This window comes from Monodelphis domestica, chromosome 2, assembly GCF_027887165.1.
Source record: "Monodelphis domestica isolate mMonDom1 chromosome 2, mMonDom1.pri, whole genome shotgun sequence".
Lineage (NCBI taxonomy): Eukaryota > Metazoa > Chordata > Mammalia > Didelphimorphia > Didelphidae > Monodelphis > Monodelphis domestica.
The window spans coordinates 253,691,547-253,712,636 of NC_077228.1; the positions used below are offsets into that span (position 1 = coordinate 253,691,547).

At 37.6% G+C, this 21,090-nt stretch overlaps 1 long non-coding RNA gene across 2 annotated transcripts in view; it reads right to left on the reverse strand.

Moving 5' to 3' along the window:
- LOC107651392 (uncharacterized) overlaps positions 1-18,771 on the reverse strand; it is a 39,555-nt gene extending 20,784 nt beyond the window's left edge. For both annotated transcript variants that reach the window (XR_001628160.2, XR_008916471.1), the window contains exon 1: positions 18,627-18,771. This is a non-coding gene — a long non-coding RNA (uncharacterized LOC107651392). The remainder of the gene's footprint in view (positions 1-18,626) is intronic.
- Positions 18,772-21,090: the final 2,319 nt, after the last annotated feature.

The following is a 21,090-nucleotide window of genomic DNA, read 5'->3' on the forward strand; positions in this document are numbered from 1 at the left end:
ATAAGTAGAAGTCCCTGTTCAGCTCTCCAGTCTTGCCTTTTATAGCCCTTTTTCCCACATCACTTCCTGTCTCTCTGATTTCTGTCTCTCTGATTCCTTTTAAAACAGGCTGGTCAATCACATGTCAGGAACCAATCATAGTTTCTTAATTAATTAAGTGCTTGTGGGATCCACTTTCAGTCTTTGAGGGTGTGAACTTCCTTTTCTAGTAAAAGGTTCTTCAAGTGTTTGACTAAATGTGAAAGAAGGGGCACTCTAAGTTCTTGATTAAGTTAAAATAAACAAAGGAGAATAATGCCATTTATACAATTCCTCCTGTGATTCTACTGAGAGATGAGCATGTTGAAATCTCCCAAATTTACATGCCTACTATCCTCAAGGAATCAATTCACATAACCAGTTTATACCTCTAAAGATCTTCTGGCTAGAGATGCATACAATATTTTACTTTCTAAGTGGAAATTACAATTTAATGATTCATTTCAGTTCATTATAATCCCAAAGTCCACTCTGGATCGTTTGATGCAGTGTGTGGTGCTCGCAGGCTTCTTTATGGTACCTTCTTCAAAAAGATCCATTTTCTTGATTTGGAGTGTTGACGAGTTTTTTTTTTCCTGAAATTTCTCCAAACAATTTTAAATCTTGGATTTTAGGATATGTGGCAATTAAAATGGTTGGATGCCATAAACTGTAATAATTAAAAGAGTGGATGCCATAAACTGTAAGAGTTAAAATGGTTGAGGTTGTAAACTGTAGTGAGTTAAAATAGTTGAAGACTTAAATTGTTGTAGATAAAAAAAAGTGGGTGAGTAAATTTGTGACCTCAGGAAATATGTTTTCACTACAGTGTCTTGTTTTAAATCAAATATTTAAGGTGGTTTCCAGGGAAATATTCCCAATTATGAATATACCCAAGCCAACTGGGTTTTATAGAGATTTTAATTAATAATACAATGAGGAATCAAAGAAAGAGAGAGAGTAAGAAAGGAATAAGTATGAAGGGCCTTGAGCCAACATGGCCTAGACCTGAGTCTTAAGAGAGAGAGATCAGTCTTTTATCATTCACCACAAGATCTGTCTAAGCAAGGATTCTAGTGACACCAGGCCAGCTCCATCTCAGCTGACTTCACCAGCTCAATCCTCAATCTGAATGTCCCCAAGAGAGTATCGAGAGAGAGACCCTTCAAGGCAGCCTTTCCCAGCTGACTGTCCTAGAGAGAGCTTTTTATCTCCTTTTAAAGGGCATTTTCTCCTATGTCACCTCTCCTAAGTCCTTATATCTACCAATTGCAGTAGACATTTAAAGGACAGACCATTCTTAGTTCACACCTGAGTAGACTAATCTTTTGAGTAATTTACACCAGGAAAGCTCTGAGTAAGTTTCCACCTCTTTGCTCCTTGTAAGTTCACAAGTTGCCTGACCTTTGTAGGTACTTAGCATCCCTTTGTATTAGTTCTAAAAATAGGCATGGCTTAAGTATGGGTTTAAGTACTTTTCATTGTTCAGAAAAGAGTTTACAACTTTATCTTCCCCTAGGGCAGACTTAAGTAGGTGAGTTCTCACATTCCTGATCTAAGTAGAGTTCACTGTTTAAAATGGGGAATGGTCTTAACCAAATGTTCTAAGGTAGAGTCTGAGAAATTTCAAGATTAACAGATAATTATACAATCCCTTTGAGGATGGTATTGACCAACACCAGGATCACCCCAGAATATATGGCTGAGTTATGGGGTATATGAATCAATTGTCAAAATAAAATTTAAAAAATCAAATAGAAGAGAAAAAATTAAAATTTGGGGAAAAAATTAATATATTAAAATCTTATGTATATATGATTATGAGTAAACAAGAATAAACCTGTAACTGGTCCTCAAATCACTAGGAAAGCTCAATTAAAGTGATGTATGTTCTATGAGTCTATAGGACAATTACAGCAATATAGCACTTACCCAATGGCAGCTAGGACTACTGAAAATTGCTATGCTATAAAAGAGAAAACGGACTAGATTCTGAGGTAAAGGGGGAATGTATGATTCCCTGGTCTGATTTTACCTTCAATCTCAGGGATAGGGGAGCCAAAATGAAAGCCAAATTAAGGTACTTAAAGGAAATCTGGCACAGGGAAATCTATCATCTGAAGTTGCCAAACAGTCACTTTCTGGAATCTCAAAACAAGTCCTCTGTCTTGGCACAGATTCTCACCAATCCCACAGGGATTTTGACTCTCCTTGACCCTGTGCTACTCAGCACTGTACAATGACTCTATTTGTGATCCCTTCTTCTGGAATCAGACATAATTATTAGTAAAAGTTCCATAATTCTTAGCAATCAATGGTAGATTTCCATAGTCTAAAGCTTTGGGGTATTGTTACATTTAAAATAGTTGTCTGCCATAAACTGTGGCAGTTAAAAGAGTGGGAGCCATAAACTGTTATAATTAAAATGGTTGATGTTTTAAACTGTAGTGAGTTAAAATGGTGGAAGATATAAATTATGCTAGATATAAGAGTGGGTGAATAAATTGTGACTGCAGAAATCTGTTTCACTACACTGTCTTGGTTTTTAAATCAAATATAAGGTGGTCACCAGGGAATATATTCCCAATTATGAATATACCCAAGTCAACTGGGTTTTATAGAGAATTTAATTAATAATACAATGAGGAATTAAAGAAAAGAGAGAAAAAGGAAATAAGTATGAAGGGTCTTAAGCCAACATGGCCTAGACCTGAGTCTTAAGAGAGAGAGATCAGTCAGTCAGTCTTTTATCACTCACCACAAGGTCTGTCTAAGCAAGGATTCTAGTGACACCAGGCCAGCTCCATCCCAACTGACTTCACCAGAGAGAGTTCCAGCCAGAGTCCTCCTCAAAGAGAGATCCAGCCAGAGACTGTTTCAAAGGGCCTCTCTCCAGAGCCTCCAGAGGAACAGAGTCCCCTCAGAGGAGCTCCAGCGAGACCTCCTTAGAGATTGTCCTCTAAGAGCTTCCCTTCTCCAGAGCCTCTCTCAAGAGATTCTTCCCAAGTGATCCTCATAAGAGCTTCCTCCAAAAGGATTGTCCTTCAAGAGATTCTGCTTTTTCTTATATAGGGGGTTTTCTCCTATGTCACCTCCCCTAAGTCCTTACATCTACCAATCACAGTAGATGTTTTCCAAAGGACAACCCATTCTAAAAACACTGCTGGGTCGACTAATCCCCTCAGCAAATCTGAACCAGAGAAAACACAGCTGAGTCGACTAATCCCCTCAAGAGAAAACCTCTAAGTAAGTTTTCACCTCTTTGCTCCTGGCAAGTTTACAAGTTGCCCGACCTTTATAGGTACCTAGCATCCCATTGTATCAATTCTAAAAACAGGCATGGCTCAAAGAACTCCCTGCCTCATCATAAGCATGGGTCCAAGTACTTTCATTGTTTAGCAAGGACTTCTCTACCCTAAAGCAGTCTTAAGTACAGATGGAGTAGAGGTCCTTCCATTTCTGATCCTGGCAAGTTCTCACAGTCAAAATGGGGAAAGTTCCCAGTAGGGAATTGTTCCAATTGAGAATTCCCCGATGGGAAATTTTTAACATTCACAAGTCTGAGAAATTTCAAGATTTAAAATCCCCCCTGATGATCATTGGGAGACTAGTCTCCCCATTGATCATTTAACATAATCAATTTGTAATCCTAAATGTAAGGATTATAAACTGAGTATGCCTTAAGCACTAAGGGAACTAAGTACTCCACTCACTCCCCTTTCGTCACAAGACAAAATTTTCCTGACCTTGGGAATTCACCCAAGCTATTCTATAAATCTCCTTATCAATAACTAAAATTCCAAAACACTATCTGACTAAACTGACTAAACCCTTATACATAAGTTTAAGTATCTCTATATTAAAGTTGTCTCCAAGTAAGTAAAGACAGTGAGCCAAAATGGCTGTGTGTGGCTCTGAGGTGAGACTCAGAGTTCAAGAATCTTCTGTGATTCTTTTTCAAACAAAATGTTATCGTGACAGCAGATAGAAACTGGTTTCCTTCCTGGTGTTTCCCAAAGTGGACAAAAGGAAAACCACCAGCATAGTTCAAGTTTTCTCTTTGTTCCTCCTCAAAACCAAGGCTATTATGGTCAGAGAGAGGGAAAAGGCTGACTTAACCCACAATAGTCAGGGATTAACAGTCACTGCTTCACTCTCACACCTGCCCCTTCTCCTTTCATTCCAGACCTTTCACATAATTCCCTGCATGTGCCTCTCTGCATTCTTTAAGACAACATTCCAAGTCCTCAAACCTATAAAACTTATCTTACCAAACTATATTTTTATAATCTTATTCTTATATACTCCACTGATCTATTTTGCTTTAAACTTTTGTTTCTGTTTTTCCACTTCCCATTTGTTATAAGAGAGATAAATTTGAGTCCTTACTAATTGCCAAAGTTAAAATCAATTCAGGCAGCGAGCTTTGCTACAGTATCTTCCCAGTGGTTCCCTCTAGGGACAAGGTAAGTTCTACCTCTATGGGCAGAGTAATGAACTACAGCTAGAGTTTCAGGTAGCAGAAGAGCAGAAAGCACTTCATTAACAATCTCTGTATTTGTGATACATTTTCTAGCAGAAGTTAAAAGCCCCCTTTGGAGCCATATGACACTGCATGTCATATTCCAAATGCGTATTTAGAGTCTGTGTAAATTGTTGCTTTCTTACCTTTAGCAATTATACAAGTATGTTTTAGAGCTATCAATTCTTCACCTTGAGCACTTATATTTGAGGATAATGAAGCTGACCACAGAGTAACAAATTCTGTGACTACGGCAGCCATCCCTCATGAAAGAAGAACCATCAGTAAATAAAACTAAGTCTGCATTGTCTAAAGGAGTGGCCAGGAGGTTATCTCAAGGCTTTTCAGCCATGGACACTAAAGATTCACAATTGTGCAATGGTTCTCCTGAAACTGGTGAATCTGGAAGCAAGGTGGCAGGATTAAAGACTGTACAGAGTTTCAAGGTAATATTTTCATTACCTGACAAGGTTACCTCCTATCAGCAAATATTTGATCTGAAAATGCTGTGTTCTATGACTTAGCAACAATGCCTCAAATTCATGTGGGCACATTATGGTTAATGGGCACCCCAATATTAGACCAGTAGATTTAGTTACTAACAAAGCTATGGCAGCTACCCCTTTAAGATATGGTGGGGCTCCTGCAGCTACTGGCTGAATCTGGGCCAAATATTAAGCAACTTAACACTGAACAGGTCCTAAAGTTTGAGTTAAAATGCCTAAAGCTACCCCCTTTCTTTTCATGTACATACAAGGTAATGGCTTTTTGCAATATGAAATGCCTAGAGCAGGGGCAGACAGGATAGCCTGTTTTGATTCTGAAAGAGTTGACAAGTGTTCCACCTCTAATCTAAGCACTTCAGAGACTGAATTTTTTGTCAGAGCTATAAGGGGTTTAGTGATTTCCCCAAAGCAAGGGATCCACTGTGTACAGAACCCTGTTATTCCCAGAATTGCCCTCAACTGTTTCTTAGTGGAAGGCATGATCAATTTCTGAATATCTTCAATGTGCTTAGGGGAAATGGAGCAGGTACCAGCAGTTTAAACAAACCCTAAATATTTAACTTTGGGGAGATACCACTGAAACTTTGCCTTTGAGATCTCGTGGCGTTTCTTATGTAACTCTAAAATAAAGGTGTTTTCTATCTTCCTGGCATATTGTGCCATTTGGTAAGGCCAAAAGTAGATCATCTACAAATTGTATCAAATAGCTTTCCTTAAAATTGATATTTTTCTAAACCCTGTTTTATAATTTGTGAGAACAACATAGAACTATCAATGAAACCCTGTGGTAGCTAGGACCATGTCCACTAAGAACCTTTCCAGGTGAAGGTAAATATATTCCTGGAATTTTCATAGAGAGGGATAGAGAAGGATCAATTGTGGCTGGGTTTGGAACCATAGGTCATCTTTTTATGACATGATTATTTACAGCCCTTAAATCCTGTACAAATCAATAAACATGTTTTCCATCTGGGCCCAGTTTGGGCTTTTTTTTTTTACAGGGAGAATAGGGATATTATATTCAGATTTACATGGAATTATTATTCCTTGCTTAATCAATGAATCTATCACCAGGGAAATTCCCTCAATTGCCTCTTTTGATAGAGATACTGAGGAATGGAAGGAAGTAGACCATCTTTTATCTTAATCTGAACAGGAACAGCTGATTTAAGTAGGCCTACATCAGAAGAAGATGTGGCCCAAAGAGACTCAGGTATATCAGCTGGGATTTCAAAGGTGTGTGGGGGGAGTGGGGGTCTTTCACCTCCTGACTATCTAAAAGAAGTAAACGAAGCAAATTTAAAGATTCCTCAGGCAATTCTAGTGTTATAGAGTCATCTTGAGAGCATGTCATTGTGGCTCTAAGTTTGCATAAATGATCTCTCCCTAACAAATTTATAGGAGAACCAGGCATTAAAAGAAAAGAATGTTTTACTGATAGGGGTCCCACAGACACCATTCGAGGGGAAAGCTTTGAGAACTTTAGCGGTGCTCCTGATATACCTACTACATTTAAAGAGCCAATAGAACTGCATTCAGAATCAGGTTTACTCATCAAAACCAACCTGAAAGCTCCAATGTGTAAGAAGCAATTATAATACATGTTTCCAACCTTCAGGGTTACATGAAGTTAAGTACTTTGGTGGGGAGAATGGACAGGGATAACTGACATTAAGACATCAGGGTCTGGGAAATCAAAAGTTTTACTCTCTGATTCCAGAGCCCTCCCCACCATCATCATCAAAAAGATCCCTGGCTACTTCTCTGAGGTCCCCCACACTGAGGAGAATTACTACCCTAAGTATTGTGTTGACAAACTCCATTTGGGGTGCTTTGATGTGAGCTATGATTTGTCTCATTTGAATTATTATTTCTATACAAGTTCCTATTATCATTATTATTTCTATAATTGTTATCATTCCTAAAGTTTATATTTCTATATAACTGATTCGACTTCCTACAGTTCATCATTATATTACCCCTTTTTCCACAAAAATAGCATGTTAGTGGCTGATTTGTGGATTATTGCAAAGGGCCTACAGATACTCCTTGATTTGCTTTTTTCTTTTTCAACCTTTTCAGTAAATGCTTTTATTTACTTCCTTGATGCCTCCACTAAGTCAGTGTTATCTTCCTCTTTCTTTTCATGTCCATCAAAAGGGTAAACTGCCACTCTTCTTAATTCCTCAAGATCCATATTAGCCCAGTTTGGGCAGTTGGTCTTAAAATAATTCTTAACCACCTTACAACTGTTGAAACAATTGAGAGGTAAGCAGGTGGGGCCCCTACAGCAGCCTGTGGACAGTGCATGTTGTGACCAAGTCTTGTCCAAAGCAGGTGGTAATCTCTATTTAAGGCTAAATACTTGCACTAGATGGATAGTCAACAAGTATCATAAGGGAAATTTGAAAAAAAAAAAACTTTGAAGAGAGAGCTCAGGAGGGTATGCACTTCCTTGTCTAGTAAAAGGTTCTTCAGGTGTTTGACTAACTAAATGAGAAAGGAGGGGCACTCCAAGTTCTTCATTAATTAAGTTAAAATAAACAAAGTAGGATAATTCCATTTACATGATACTATCTTTCTCAATCATTTCATTTGCTGAAGGCATCAGTCTATCAGAAACTACAGCCTGTTAGAATATTAATCTAAGAGGTAGAGTTTTAAGAGGAGCTAGAAGTGATGGTATAGTTTGATATTTAAGTGTTGGATCACTAAAGATCTTTCTACAGAGACAATTTCTCCCCTTTCAATGTCAATATTTTGGTTAGGCAGAGCCCACAGAGCAGAGGCCTTTAAACAATAGTCTTTTCTGATAAAGTATGTTGGGGTGAGTTAATCCCAGCTGCACTGATTCAACTTCTTCTGATGAAAGATTATGGCTTGAGTTCAGCATTTGTAGATACAGGTCAAAGAGGCAAATAATTTTGACCAAGTTTATAGTAACCCTTCCCTACTACATTGATGGCTTTGCTTATGATACAATCTTGGAAGGTTTTTCACATGTGCCTATAGCATTAATATTCCCTTTCATCTGGATAATATAAAGTAGAAATATTCCCTCAATCCCCTTTGTGATATCCTGTGAGAAATTTTATGAGATTCATATTCAGGGGAAGGAATTCCTGTCATAGGGTAAGGATTTGGCTAAACCACAAATGCTCAAATACAAAGTTCTGGGGTAAGAGCATATCAATGTGTTTAGAGGTGGGGAGTAAAAGGGTGAAGGTCTTATTCATTACTGTCTGGTTTGTTTTTGTTATTTTCCCCAATCATGGGCATATCCATGACTGACCTACTCAATTTGGTTTGCTGGCAGTCCCTACACCTCCAAACAAGATACACTACTAGCAATCAGATTCTTCAGAAGCATTATTACCCTTGTCTTGCTAACTGACTTACCCCTCATTTTCAGTGACACATAGGTAATCATCTTCCTTATCTGTATCTGTTGGTGCCAGACAAAGAATTGATGTCTATGTTTATATAAAGACTAGTTTTGTAATCAGATTCATCAAAAACATTCTTACCCATGTCTTGTCCACAGACTTACTATTCATTTTAAGATACATATCCAATAGATGAAGTTTCTGAATTTGGAAATCAAAAAAAGTCAGCCATTACCTTCTTCCTCATTTTTTAAAGTATTCTTAAAGTATTTAAATTTATTTACATTTAAATTTAAAATTATTTTATTATTCTTATTTCTTTTTGCTAAAATCGACCTCTAAAGAGAGATTTGGGGGCCCAAGAAACAAGAACAACTACATAAATTATTAGTGAAATCATATTTTTATTTCTTTGTTTTTATTCAGGCAGATTAGTTTGGCAAAAATCCAAAGGGAGAAAAGATTTTCTAATTCCCAGGGGAAGGAGACCAGCTCTGTAAAATCTAGGGAGCAGAAGCAACAAACCCCAAACAAGAGGGTCGAGTAAATAGTTCTAGGAAAGGTATATACTTTTGCAGTAGAAGAATAATCTACCTCAAGTGTAAAGACAGGAAGCCCAATGTGGGTAAAATTTCTCATATAATTTGGGAGGGAGAAAAAGAGAAAATTCCTTCACAATATCTCAAGGAGGGTGATGGGTGGTGAAATTTTCCTATGTTCCCCATGAAATGTTGTGAGTAATCTCAAGGGAGAGGTAACTTGAGCATTTTCTCCACATGAAATCACATGGAAGGGAGAGGAGATGTCACAAAGTTTGAATGGAGGGTAAGAAGCTTGCTGATCCCTGGCACCTCCATTCAGGCTAGCTTTTCCTAGATTAGATCCACAAGCCTCTCCTGAAACTGGTCTACTGTAAAGATTAAAATTTAGGGAACTAAATACAGAGCAGATAGAAGAAGATATACAAGAAAATTCTCCAAAATCTTCCAAAGGAAATAGAAACTCTCCACAAACCCATGGAGAATTTGAATCAGAAATGACCAAAAAGATGGAAGCCCTCTGGGAGGAAAAGTGGGAAATAATGCAAAAGAAATTCATGCATCTACAAAACCAGTTTGACCAAACTGTAAAAGAAAACCAGGCTTTAAAGCAAGAACTAATAAAGCAAAGCCAAAACACCAAGAAATTAGAAGAGAACATAAAATATCTCACCGACAAGGTGATAGATCTGGAAAATAGAGGGAGAAGAGAAAATTTAAGAATAATTGGACTCCCAGAAAAGCCAGAAATAAACACCAAACTGGACATGGTGATACAAGATATAATCAAAGAAAATTGCCCAGAAATTCTAGAACAAGGGGGCAATACAGCCACTGACAGAGCTCACAGAACACCTTCTACACTAAACCCCCAAAAGACAACTCCCAGGAATGTAATTGCCAAATTCCAAAGCTATCAAACAAAAGAAAAAATCCTACAGGAAGCCAGAAAAAGACAATTTAGATATAAAGGAATACCAATCAGGGTCACACAAGACCTTGCAAGTTCTACTCTGAATGATCGTAAGGCATGGAACATGATCTTCAGAAAGGCAAGAGAGCTGGGTCTCCAACCAAGAATCAGCTACCCAGCAAAACTGACTATATACTTCCAAGGGAAAGTATGGGCATTCAACAAAATAGAAGACTTCCAACTTTTTGCAAAGAAAAGACCAGAGCTCTGTGGAAAGTTTGATACCGAAAATCAAAGAGCAAGGAATACCTGAAAAGGTAAATATTAAGGAAAGGGGAAAAATGTTATCTTCTTCTTTTACTCAAACTCTCTTCTATAAGGACTACATTTATATCAATCTATGTATACTAACGTGGGGAAAATGTAATGTATAAATAGGGGGTAAAGAAAGACCAAATAGAATAATCTTTCTCACACAAAGATTCACATGGGAAGGGGAGGGGAAGAAAACTCCTATAAGAAGGAGAGGAAGAGAGGGGGGGAGGTTACTTAAACCTCAATCTCAGGGAAATCAACTCTGAGAGGGAAAAACATCCAGATCCATTGGGATCTTGAATTCTATCTTACCCAACAAGGGTAAGGAGAAGGGAAAACCAAGGGGGGGGAGGGGGAGAGGGAGAACAAAAAGGGAGGGAAAAAGAGGGGGGAGGGGGAGGGAAGAAAAAGGGAGGGACTAAAAAGGGAAACATCAAGGGAGGGGACAAGGGGCACTGATTCAAAGTAAATCACTGGACTAAAAGGTAGAGCCAAAGAAGAAAAGGTTAGAATTAGGGAAGGCAATCAAAATGCCAGGGAGTCCACAAATGACAATCATAACTTTGAACGTGAATGGGATGAACTCACCCATAAAACGTAGACGAATACCAGAATGGATTAGAATCCAAAACCCTACCATATGTTGTCTTCAAGAAACACACATGAGGCGGGTTGACACCCACAAGGTCAGAATTAAAGGATGGAGTAAGACCTTCTGGGCCTCAACTGATAGAAAGAAGGCAGGAGTGGTAATCATGATATCTGATAAAGCCAATGCAAAAATAGACCTGATCAAAAGGGATAGGGAAGGTAATTATATTTTGTTAAAAGGGACTCTAGACAACGAGGAAATATCATTAATCAACATGTATGCACCAAATAATATAGCACCCAAATTTCTAATGGAGAAACTAGGAGAATTGAAGGAAGAAATAGACAATAAAACCATACTAGTGGGAGACTTAAACCAACCATTATCAAATTTAGAAAAGTCAAATCAAAAAATAAATAAGAAAGAGGTAAAAGAAGTGAATGAAATCTTAGAAAAATTAGAATTAATAGACATATGGAGAAAAATAAATAGGGATAAAAAGGAATACACCTTCTTCTCAGCACCACATGGCACATTCACAAAAACTGACCATACATTAGGTCACAGAAACATAGCACACAAATGCAAAAAAGCAGAAATAATGAATGCAGCCTTCTCAGATCACAAGGCAATAAAAATAATGATTAGTAATGGTACATGGAAAACCAAATCTAAAACCAATTGGAAATTAAACAATATGATACTCCAAAACCGTTTAGTTAAAGAAGAAATCATAGAAACAATTAATAATTTCATCAAGGAAAATGACAATGGCGAAACATCCTTTCAAACCTTTTGGGATGCAGCCAAAGCGGTAATCAGAGGCAAATTCATATCCCTGAAAGCTTATATTAACAAACAAGGGAGAGCAGAGATCAATCAATTGGAAATGCAATTGAAAAAACTCGAAAGCGATCAAATTAAAAACCCCCAGCAGAAAACCAAATTAGAAATCCTAAAAATTAAGGGAGAAATTAATAAAATCGAAAGTGATAGAACTATTGATTTAATAAATAAGACAAGAAGCTGGTACTTTGAAAAAACAAACAAAATAGACAAAGTACTGGTCAATCTAATTAAAAAAAGGAAGGAAGAAAAGCAAATTCACAGCATTAAAGATGAAAAGGGGAACAGCACCTCCAATGAGGAGGAAATTAAGGCAATCATTAGAAATTACTTTGCCCAATTGTATGGCAATAAATACACCAATTTAGGAGAAATGGATGAATATATACAAAAATACAAACTGCCTAGACTAACAGAAGAGGAAATAGAATTCTTAAATAATCCCATATCAGAAATTGAAATCCATCAAGCCATCAAAGAACTTCCTAAGAAAAAATCCCCAGGGCCTGATGGATTCACCTGTGAATTCTATCAAACATTCAGAGAACAGTTAATCCCAATACTATACAAACTATTTGACATAATAAGCAAAGAGGGAGTTCTACCAAACTCCTTTTATGACACAAACATGGTACTGATTCCAAAACCAGGCAGGTCAAAAACAGAGAAAGAAAACTATAGGCCAATCTCCCTAATGAATATAGATGCAAAAATCTTAAATAGGATACTAGCAAAAAGACTCCAGCAAGTGATCAGAAGGATCATTCACCATGATCAAGTAGGATTCATACCAGGGATGCAGGGCTGGTTCAACATTAGGAAAACCATCCACATAATTGACCACATCAACAAGCAAACTAGCAAGAACCACATGATTATCTCAATAGATGCAGAAAAAGCCTTTGATAAAATACAACACCCATTCCTATTAAAAACACTAGAAAGCATAGGAATAGAAGGGTCATTCCTAAAAATAACAAACAGTATATATCTAAAACCAACAGCTAATATCATCTGCAATGGGAATAAACTAGATGCATTCCCAATAAGATCAGGAGTGAAACAAGGATGCCCATTATCACCTCTACTATTTGACATTGTACTAGAAACACTAGCAGTAGCAATTAGAGAAGATAAAGGAATTGAAGGCATCAAAATAGGCAAGGAGGAGACCAAGTTATCACTCTTTGTGGATGACATGATGGTCTACTTAAAGAATCCTAGAGATTCAACCAAAAAGCTCATTGAAATAATCAACAACTTTAGCAAAGTTGCAGGATACAAAATAAACCCACATAAATCATCAGCTTTTCTATATATCTCCAACACAGCTCAGCAGCAAGAACTAGAAAGAGAAATCCCATTCAAAATCACCTTAGACAAAATAAAATACCTAGGAATCTATCTCCCAAGACAAACACAGGAACTATATGAACACAACTACAAAACACTCACCACACAACTAAAACTAGACCTGAACAAATGGAAAAACATTAACTGCTCATGGATAGGACGAGCCAATATAATAAAAATGACCATCCTACCCAAACTTATTTATCTATTTAGTGCCATACCCATTGAACTACCAAAATACTTCTTCACTGATTTAGAAAAAAACATAACAAAGTTCATTTGGAAGAACAAAAGATCAAGGATATCCAGGGAAATAATGAAAAAAAACACATATGATGGGGGCCTTGCAGTCCCTGACCTAAAACTATATTACAAAGCAGCAGTCATCAAAACAATTTGGTACTGGCTAAGAAACAGAAAGGAAGATCAGTGGAATAGACTGGGGGAAAGCAACCTCAGCAAGACAGTATACGATAAACCCAAAGATCCCAGCTTTTGGGACAAAAATCCACTATTCGATAAAAACTGCTGGGAAAATTGGAAGACAGTGTGGGAGAGACTAGGAATAGATCAACACCTCACACCCTACACCAAGATAAATTCAAAATGGGTGAGTGACTTAAACATAAAGAAGGAAACCATAAGTAAATTGGGTAAACACAGAATAGTATACATGTCAGACCTTTGGGAGGGGAAAGGCTTTAAAACCAAGCAAGATATAGAAAGAATCACAAAATGTAAAATAAATAATTTTGACTACATCAAACTAAAAAGCTTTTGTACAAACAAAACCAATATAACTAAAATCAGAAGGGAAACAACAAATTGGGAAAAAATCTTCATAGAAACCTCTGACAAAGGTTTAATTACTCATATTTATAATGAGCTAAATCAATTGTACAAAAAATCAAGCCATTCTCCAATTGATAAATGGGCAAGGGAAATGGATAGGCAGTTCTCAGATAAAGAAATCAAAACTATTAACAAGCACATGAAGAAGTGCTCTACATCTCTTATAATCAGAGAGATGCAAATCAAAACAACTCTGAGGTATCACCTCACACCTAGCAGATTGGCTAACATTACAGCAAAGGAAATTAATGAATGCTGGAGGGGATGTGGCAAAGTAGGGACATTAATTCATTGCTGGTGGAGTTGTGAATTGATCCAACCATTCTGGAGGGCAATTTGGAACTATGCCCAAAGGGCGACAAAAGAATATCTACCCTTTGACCCAGCCATAGCACTGCTGGGTCTGTACCCCAAAGAGATAATGGACACAAAGACTTGTACAAAAATATTCATAGCTGCGCTCTTTGTGGTGGCCCAAAACTGGAAAACGAGGGGATGCCCATCAATTGGGGAATGGCTGAACAAACTGTGGTATATGTTGGTGATGGAGTACTATTGTGCTAAAAGGAATAATAAAGTGGAGAAGTTCCATGGAGACTGGAACAACCTCCAGGAAGTGATGCAGAGCGAGAGGAGCAGAACCAGGAGAACATTGTACACAGAGACTAATACACTGTGGTATAATCTAACGTAATGGACTTCTCCATTAGTGGCGGTGTAATGTCCCTGAACAACTTGCAGGGATCCAGGAGAAAAAAAACACCATTCATAAGCAAAGGATAAACTATGGGAGTGGAAACACCGAGAAAAAGCAACTGCCTGAATACAGAGGTTGAGGGGACATGACAGAGGATAGACTCTAAATGAACACTCTAATGCAAATACTATCAACAAAGCAATGGGTTCAAATCAAGAAAACATCTAATGCCCAGTGGACTTATGCGTCGGCTATGGGGGGTGGGGGGGGGAGGAAAAGAAAATGATCTATGTCTTTAACGAATAATGCTTGGAAATGATCAAATAAAATATATTTTAAAAAAAAATTTAGGGAACTGAGGCAGGTAGAAATTAGTTTCTCTCTGCAAGGAGTATTATTTTATGAGGTTTATTAAAGGTCAAGGGTTAAAGACAATACAAGCAAGTGAAGCACGTGCTAGGTGGCCATGAGGCCCACCCAAGTTTCACTCACATCATGAGACGCATATGTTTGCCAGCAGAGCCAGGAAGAGAAGAGTGCCCACCGTGAGCGGAGACCCTCTAAATAATGATTTTGCTCTCAGTCCAGGTGAGAGCCTAGTAAGATCACAAAGCACTCTGGGGAAGTGGAGCAAGGATTTCTGGGGATTGAAGACCTGGATTCAAGTCTATTTTTACACTACCAAGATGTTTCATTGTAGTCCTGTGTAGTAAACCAAAACACACTGATTAAGTCCAGAGTAGGTCAATTTAAATGATTAGACGTTGACATTAAGAATGTCTCTTGGAGGGGGCAGCTGGGTAGCTCAGTGGTTTGAGAGTCAAGCAAGCCCAGAGATGGGAGGTCCTAGGTTCAAATCTGGCCTCAGACACTTCTCAGCTGTGTGACTGACCCTGGGCAAGTCACTTAACCCCCATTGCCAATACACAGTATTGATTCAAAGATGGAAGGTAAGGGTTTAAAAAAAAAGAATGTCTTCTGGAGAGCCATAAACATCATCTTTTAAAACATCTTATTGAATATTATCATATTCTATAAAGAATTATCTGTTATATAAAGAAAATCACAATCCTGGTTTTAGCTAAATTACTTTATCTCTCTACAAGATCTAACCTATTATCTAAGAGATTACACATAATACACTCAATAAAGATTCACTTTTAAAAATTGCCAACTAAGTGAAAAGCTTATTTTTTTAAATCAAGGGAGACAAAGTCAAGATAGCAGATTGTGGGCAGAAATTAACCTGAATTCCCCCAATATTCCCCTCCAAAAATATTTTAAAATAATGCCTCAAACTGAATTCTGGAGTGGCAAAGTCAACAAAAGATCAGTTAAACAATTTTCCATCCCAAAACAACTTAGGGGGTTACTGGGAGAGGTCAGTCACACCAAGGTGGTGGTCAGGCCAGAGGGTAGAACAAGAAGCAGACTTGAAGCCAGCAAATAGCATTGACAACTTCCAGAGCTCAAAGCTCACAGTTGGTAAGGGAGTCAGACAACTGGCCAGAAAGAAATTAGAGGGGATATTTTACTGGTGTTATTTAATTGCCTATATGCAGTTCAGGGTTATAGTTCCAGAGCAAAGAGGAACATTAGAACAGAGACCCCAGTCACAATTCTAGAGCAGAGAACAGTGTTGTCACACACAGGGGAATAGAGTACTGTTCTCATTTCTAAGACAGAAAATAAGGAGCAGTGGCAGGGGGGCAAAGCCATGGTTCCAGGGTCACAGGATCAACAGCACTTGTGGCTATAGGGGAATAAGGTCTCTTTCTGGGTAATGACCAAATCACAGACTAGGACAGTAGTCACCACATCTCCTTGAATCATACCACCCTGGAAGTACCAAAAACTTACAGACCCAAATAACTAGCTTTGAAAACAGTAGCAAAACAATTGGGGGAAAAAATCTTTATAACAAAAACCTCTGACAACATTCTAATTTCTCAAATTAATAAGAAGCTAAATCAATTGTACAAAAAATCAAGCCATTTCCCAACTGATAAATAAGCAAGGGACATGAATAGGCAGTTTTCAAATAAAGAAATAAAAACTATCAATAATCACATGAAAGTGTTCTAAATATCTCATAATTAGAGAAATGCAATTCAAAACAAGGTACCACCTCACACCTAGCAGATTGGCCAATATGTGTAAAGGATAATTTTAGAGTTGTGACTTAAAATCTAAAATTTAATTGGTTACCAGGGGAAATCCCAAATAATAAAATACCCAAGTCAGCTGGAAATTTATGGTGATTTAATTGATATAGTGGAGGAGATTAAGAAGAAAGAAGGAAAGAATAGGATTTCTCCCACCTGGCTAATACCGGGTGGGAAGATTAAGAGATCTAGAAAGTAAGGTTTTGGAGTGTGAAGGAGGAAGGAATCAGCCTGAACTCCAAAAGGGTTCAGCCAAGATGCCCAAACCTGAATCATCTCAAGGGCAAACTCACCACCAAATCCAGACAAATAACTGCCACCACTCCAAGATGTCAGAACACCTAGCACACTGACAGCCAGAATCGCCTCTCCAGAGAAAGAGCCCAAAGAGAGCCAGTGACATGCCTTATATAGATGGTTTTACATCACTTTCCTGTGTCTCATCTGTACCAATGATAACTTAGCTTGACATAGGACAGCCCAGGGGTCTGTCCACTTCTTCTGCACATGTCTGTTGAAGGCCATTTCCTTAGATAATTAAATCTTTGAGTATGGTGCAGGCATCCTGACCTTGTTAAACTGAGTGGGGTGGAGAAGTGTAGAGTTCCCAAAACTTGATTCTATTAAACCAAGTATCTCCATTGTTACTAATCAGGAAATAGCTAAATCAGATCTTCTAAATTACAGCCTGAGTAGGGTGGAGTAGTTTTAAAATTCACATATGATAGCAAAGGAAAGCAATAAATGTTGGAGGGGATGTGGCAAAATTGGGACACTAATGCATTGCTGGAGGAGTTGTGAGTTGATCCAACCATTCTGGAAGGCAATCTGGAACTATGCCCAAAGGGCTTTAAAAGAATACCTACACTTTGATCCAGCCATACCACTCACTGCTGGGTTTGTACCCCAAAGAGATAATAGGGGAAAAGATGTGCACAAAAATATTCATAGCCGTGCTCTTTGTAGTGGCAGAAAAAAACCCTGAAAAATAAGGGGGTGTCCTCGATTGGGGAATGGCTGAATAAATTGTGGTATCTGATGGTGATGGAATACTAGTGTTCTGAAAGGAATAATGAACTGGAGGAATTCCATGTGAACTGGAAAGACCTCCGAGGATTGTTGCAGAATGAAAGGAGTAGAACCAGAACATAATATACAGAGACTGATACATTGTGGCACAATCAAATGTAATAGACTTCTCTATTAGCAGCAATGAAATGATCCAGGACAATTCTGAGGGACTTATGAGAAAGAATGCTATCTACATCCAGAGAAAGAATTGTGGAAATATAAACGCAGAAGAAAAACATATGATTGATTGCATGATTCGATCACTCTATTGCAAATATTAATAATATGGAAATATGTTTTGAACAATGATACATGTAAAACCCAGTGAAATTGCTCATCGGCTCCAGGAGGTAGTAGGGAGGAGGGGAGGGAAAGAACATGAATCATATAACCATGGAAAAATATTCTCAATTAATTAATTAAATTTTTAAAAAGAAAACAGTAGCATAAATGGAAGCTGCAGAGCTCAACTTTAACTTAAAAGTTAAAAGTCTAGAAAAAGGCTGGAAGAATGAGCAAATAAATACATTTTTTTAAAAACCCCAAAGATACAAAGTTACTGTGGTGACAGGGAAGATTTAAGATATACATTCTGAAGACAATAATGTCAAAACAGCTCCTCAAGGAAAATATAAATTGGACATAATGACAAGAATTTCTAGAAGAGCTCAAAAATTATTTCAAAAATCAAGTAAGAAAGATAGAGGAAAAATTGGGAGAAGGAATAAGTGACACAAGAAAACTACAAAAAGAGAATCCCAGGTCAAGGAGAAATACTGAAAACAGTCAGAAAGAAACCATTCAAAAATCATTGAACCACAGTCAGGATCACATAAAATTTAGCAACTTACACATTAAAGCAGGCATCCCCAAACTACAGTCTGAAGGCCACATGCAGCCCCTTGAGGCCATTTATCCAGCCCCCACCACACTTCCAGAAGTGCTTTTTCATTGATGGTCAGTGAAAGGAGCACTGTATGTGCTGCAAAGCGTGGTGTTGCTCACGTACAGTACTACTTCCAGTGACATAATCTTTTATGTGGCACCTTGTTCTGAGAGTAACTGAAGAGAATGAGGTGTCATGCAAAGGATTATGTGACTGCACAATGGAAGACATCAGCATGGTGAGCGGCGATCTGGGGGAGGGGATTCCACACTGTGTATACTGCTGCCTGATATAGTGGTGGTGGTAATGGGCCTGTGCAAGGGGTGACAGGCCCATCACTGCAGCCTCCACTATCCCAGACAGCGGTAAACAGATTTGTTCATAGTTTTGTTTTTTTTTTTTAAATAGACTGGCCCTCCAATGATCTGAGGGACAGTGAACTGGCCCCTATGTAAAAAGTTTGGGGACCCCTGCATTAAAGGAACAAAGGGCTTGGACTATGCTATTTCAGAAGGCAATGGAGCTAGAATTACAACCAAGAATAACCTACTCAACAAAACTAAGTATAACCCTTTGAAGGGAAAATGGATATTTAATGAAATAGGGGACTTTTAACAGAGATGAACAGAAAATTTGATTTTCAAGTACAAGACTCCAGAGAATTATAAAAAAGGTAAACGTTTAAAAAAACTCCTAATGGATTCAATAAGGTTAAATTTTTTACATTCCTTTGGGAAGATGATTTTTAAACTCCTAAGTACTTTATCATTATTAGAACAGTTAGGAATATACATAAGCAAAGGACGCAGATGTAAGATAACTATAATGGGATTTTAAAAAATTAAATGAAGGGATGATAAAGGAAGTGAGAAGGGAAAGGGAGAGGAAGAATGGAGAAAATTCTAACATAAAAGATGCAAAAGGAAAAGCTTTTTACATTGGATGGAAAATGGGGGTAAAGGGTGAAGGGCAATGCTTGGATTTGAATTGGCTCAAAGAGAGAATAATATAACAAAATTCATCTGGAAGAACAAAAGGTCAAGAATATCAAGGGAACTGATGGAAAAAACTGAAGGAAGGTGGCTTAACAGTACCAGATTTCAAACTTACTATAAAATAATAATGATCAAAAAAATTTGGTACTGGCTAAGAAATAGATTTGGATCAATGGAATACATCAGGTCCACAATATAATGACCTGGGCCATCTAGTGTTTGATAAATCCAAACTTTGGCCAGCTTTTGAGATAAGAACTTACTATTCAACAAATACTGCTGGGAAAACTGGAAAATAGTATGGTAGAAAATAGGTATAGACCTATAGCCCCCATTAGTGAGAGTAGGTCCCTGTAAAATCACAGTCTTAACTTAGATACAGTCAAACACATAGCCTAGGTATCACATGAGGCCCCCAAACCCTCCTCCCCCCCTGCAGAAACTGAATGTTCTTCAAAGAAATTACTGATGCACAAATTCTGTGAGAAGCTTGGTTAGATGGTTACGCACTGACATATGGAATTATCACCTATAAAAACTCTGCTTGGAGTCACTGAGGTGATCTAAATCCATTGTCTCCATCTTGTAAATCATTGACTTCCTTTGTGAGTGATCTAATCCCTCTGCTTGATTCAAACCCTCTATAAGTATCTACCTGAAATCAATAAACTTTGTCACTGATCAGCAAGAGGCCTTTGAGTGTGTTTGTAAGTCTGTCTGTGATTTGCCTGATACTAACCTTATTCCTCTTATCCTGTTCTGTGACCCACAAATAACTTAATGAGCTGGTCTTATCATAAACTGATATCTCATACCATATAAGGTGAAAATGATTTGACGTAAAAGGTAGGTGGCATCATAAGTAAATTAGGAGAACAGAGAATAGTTTACCTGTCAACTCTATGGAAAAGGGAAGAATTTATGACCAAATGAGATAGAAAACATGAGTTACAAAAAAATTATTTTGATTATATTAAATCTAAACGGGTTTTTATAAACAAAAGATTAGAAGAGAAACAACTGGGGAAAAATTTTGCCACAAATCTCTCCAATAAAAGTCTCATTTCTCAAGTATGTAGAGAACTAAGTCAAATTTATAAAAATATTAGTCATCTTCCAATTGACAAATAATCAAAGGATATGCACATGTACTTTTCAGATGAAGAAATCAAAGCTATCAATTATCATATGAAAAAATGTTCAAAATAATTCTTGATTAGAAAAATGCAAATTAAATCAACTCAAGTACTACCTCATATCTATCAGTTGGCCAATATGACAGTAAAGTGATAAATGTTGGAGAAGATATGGCACAATTGGGACATTAATGCACTGTTAGGGGACTTGTGAACTGATCCAACCATTCTCAAGGGCAATTTGGAACTATGACCAAAGGGCTATGATAATACCACTACTAGGCCTGTATTCCAAAGA